At 54.1% G+C, this 3,534-nt stretch overlaps 1 protein-coding gene and 1 long non-coding RNA gene across 2 annotated transcripts in view; both read right to left on the bottom strand.

The window, feature by feature from the left end:
* Positions 1-3,528, bottom strand: part of LOC105003934 — a 10,964-nt gene extending 7,436 nt beyond the window's left edge. The window contains exon 1 of the long non-coding RNA XR_827166.1: positions 3,441-3,528. This is a non-coding gene — a long non-coding RNA (uncharacterized LOC105003934). The remainder of the gene's footprint in view (positions 1-3,440) is intronic.
* The window catches only part of MYO18A (myosin XVIIIA), a 102,328-nt gene that overhangs the window by 59,924 nt on the left and 38,870 nt on the right, over positions 1-3,534 (bottom strand). The window lies entirely within an intron of this gene.

Raw genomic sequence — 3,534 nt, 5'->3', positions numbered from 1 at the left:
GACCATAACCCTGCCACTCTCTAAGGCTCTGGCCACCTCCTGCCTCTCTGGCACTCCTGGCCTCTTCTCTTCCGGGAAGGGGAGAGAAACCAAGGCTCACCAAATCCTCACTGTGGTACTCAGCACAGGGGTAGGTGCTTCACACTCCCTCCTCACCTAATCCTAACAACAACGCACTTTCTGGGTAAGGAAATGGAGAAGGCAAGTCCCGCGCTGAAGGCCCCCCAGCTGGCAGGTGGGAGCATTGTGATTCACAGCCAGGATGGATCTTGGGAGCCGCCTGTGCTGCCTAGATCACTCTCCAGACTGTGATTTCCTCATGGGAAGGACTCTGTTTTTACTCATCATACTGTGGGCACTTAATAGATGTTTGCTGCCTGACGGTCCTGCAATGGGGGTCCTCTGTACAAACCTCTTATTCCCATCTGGTCTCTTCCGTTGGCTGTAAATTATCGAGAATAAAGCTTGTCCATCCTGATTCCCAGGGATGTGGGGAAAAACAAGGGAGGTATAATCTCTAAATTTAGCAACAATAAGTAGATAGTAAACCCAATTGCCATGGGGATGAGGGGAGAGCAGGACACTCTGAAATTGCTTAGTAGCTCTTTGGAGAGCCAACAGTAGCCATCCCACCTTAGGGAATGTATAAGCTGACTTAGGAGAAACCACTCCCCGCCACACACACACACACAAACCTATGCAAAGATGCACCATCTATAATAGCCCTAAATTGGAAATAATTAACTCCCTAGAGTGGGAGGGGATCAGGTAAACTGTGCTAAATTAGTACAATCCATTGTTATGTTGCCATTTAAACTAACAAATATGTGGACAATGTAGCCATATGGAAAACTCCTCCTAAAATAACATCAATCAAAAACACTAGAACCTAAATAGTAAGCAAACAGTGATCATAACAATCTTGTAAATTGTGCAAATTAGACGCAATAGAAACACTTGGTATTTATTGTGTTATGTATTTGTTACTTACTATTTATTTCTATTATAAAGATGGCAAAACAGTCCATAAAAAAGAAAAAGCGGAAGAGATAACAGCCAAAAACACTTGTTCTCAAGGAGGAGAAATCTAAGAAATGTGTGGAGAGACCCATCTACTCTCTGCCCTGAAGGCTTCCAAGGCTGGGGTTGGGTTGGGGGGCTGGGGCAGGCTGGGTCTCACCCTCTGCATCACGAGCAGGACCATCCGCTCTTTACTTATCATCCTCTGGGTCCCTTGCAGGAGGGGATGGGTGCACAAACGCCCCTAGGAGAATCATCCCACCCACCAGGCACCCTCCAGGCATGGAGTGCTCAGCCTGGGCAAATGCATTGAGGCCCAAATGTCCATGCAAGACATCCACCCACTGTGAGCCCCCAAGGACAGTGGACACCCCAAGAGTGAGTGCCTAAAGGAAGAGAAGATCCGCCACTTGTGACCAAGGAGCCTGGCAGCTCTCCCCTCTACCATTTGAATGCAGAGGGTATCTCCCAGGTGACCCTCTTCCTGCTAGTCCTAACCTAGCACCAACTTATCTAAGGATGGGAGAGGAGGGTGGCGGTGTGAGGAAGAAATACCGGTAAGAACAGTTAGCCTTTATTGAGCATGTACTAAGTGTCAGGCACTGTGCTGAACCCTTGACATGCATTATTTCAATTAATCCTCACAACATCCCTCTGAAGCAGGTACTAGTTTGATTCCTACTTTACAGATGAGCAAAAGGAAGCTCAGGACTGACTTGTCCAAGGTCTCATTGGTTCACAGAGTCAGACACGACTTCACGACTGAACAACAACAAAAGTCTCATGGGAGCAAGTAGCCGACTGGGACGCACACCCAGGTCTGTCCTCCAGCAGGAACCTCGGAGGCTCATGTTAGGGGACAGAAGGTAGCCCTGCCCCCTCCCTTCCTTGGTTCACCTGCGTCACTGACCTCCCATGACACCTCCTGCCAGAGCAACAGTTTGGGTAGAAAGCAGGGGTTTTCCACAGATAGCCTTACCCCTCCACCTGCCCGTGACTGCAATAAGCTTTATACTGAGCCGCCTGGGAGGAATGGTGGTGGCTCTGCCAGGAATGCCTTCAAGGCCAGGCTGCCAGAGGAGAAAAGGGAGAAGAGTTTGGCAGGGACAGCCCGGCCCCTTCGGTCCAGCCTCCAGCGAGAGCCCTCCTCTGGCCCAGGGCGGAACAGAAAGCCGCCAAGTGAGAGGCCTCTGCCGGCCGGGCCAGCCTGGAGGAAGCAGGTGCACTGGGATGGCTTCCTGTCAGCACTGCAGTTGCAGAAGGCCCAGGCTTCCTCTTCCAACGGCCAGACCTGCTGGGGGGCCCCCCTTCTCTGGGGATCCTCACTGCCCACCTGCAGGGCACTTTGCCAACTGCCTGGCCATCATCGTGCATGGCCCCAAATCTGTGACCTGGTGCCAGAGACCTGGATGCCCAAGGTGGGCAGGGGTGGGTGGGGTGGGGTGTTAAGCAGGAAGCACCCACTCCCAGGGTGTGAAGTCTCTCAGGCTCCACCCCCAGCCCGCCCACACACCTCGGAGCTGGTGCCAGTTTTGAGGCTGGGGCGGGGCAGGCTCTGGGCACAGGGGGACACAAATGCTCTCGGGCACATCTCAGGCTCCTGATCCACCCCCGCCAGGCCAGCTCCTAGACTCGGCCAACTGCTGACACAACTGAAAACCTTATCCTTGGTGGCCAGGAGGAGCGGCGTGGGGGGAGCAGAACACACTGAGGGCAGCTCTGTCTCTCCTCACTTGCTTTTTTAAGGAACTTACTCTTCTGAAGTAATCTCTGCTAAAAAAGAGACCTGTAGAGAGTCAGGGCATCCCCAAGATGCCATCTGTGCCCCATTCGAGTGTCCGATTCACAGAAATGGAGGAGGCGACGCTGAGCCCACCCTCGGGTGCTCTGAGTGGGGAGCCCTGACAAGTCCCCAGACCAGCCCTCTCAAGCCCCTCTCTCTTGTTCACCAGGAGGAAAGAGGGGTGGGGGGTAGGTGGAGGGCTCTGCTGGCAACGCAAACCAGGGACAGGACTTCCAAAGGCCTGGGAGATGCTAGGGTTCTGGGCTTCGGGAGGAAATAGCATTGTCAGGAATGAAGGCCTGGGGCACTCACGGTTTGTGGGGAAGGCGTGTCCCGGCAGGGGGGGTGACTGATACTGTCCCGGACCCTGAGGTTTAGAGGATGGTGCCCCCTCCCAAACTCCCGAAGTCATGAGTCAGACCCAGGAGTCCCTGCCCCTTGCCTCAGAGAGGCAGAGACTGCGAGGATGAAGGATTTCCTCCCCACCAAGAGGCCAAGAGAGGAGCCTGACCCCTCCCTCCCCACCTACTTCAGCCACATCGAGGGAAACGACAAAAAGGCCCCTCCTTTCCTAAATGAGGAAATAGCGTGAGGAGTCTGGGGCGTTTCCGGGGTGGGGGGTCACAGGGACACTCACCCGCATGGCCTGGCCCGGAGCAGCCCAGAGCAAGGAGTCTCCTCTCCGATGCTGCTCCCGTTAGCGGCTCAAAATAGCACTGGCAGCGGCCCCG

This window comes from Bison bison, unplaced genomic scaffold (assembly GCF_000754665.1).
Source record: "Bison bison bison isolate TAMUID 2011002044 unplaced genomic scaffold, Bison_UMD1.0 scf7180017864472, whole genome shotgun sequence".
Lineage (NCBI taxonomy): Eukaryota > Metazoa > Chordata > Mammalia > Artiodactyla > Bovidae > Bison > Bison bison.
Note: the sequence above shows the minus strand (reverse complement) of the source record. Positions and strands in the feature narration are given on the sequence as shown.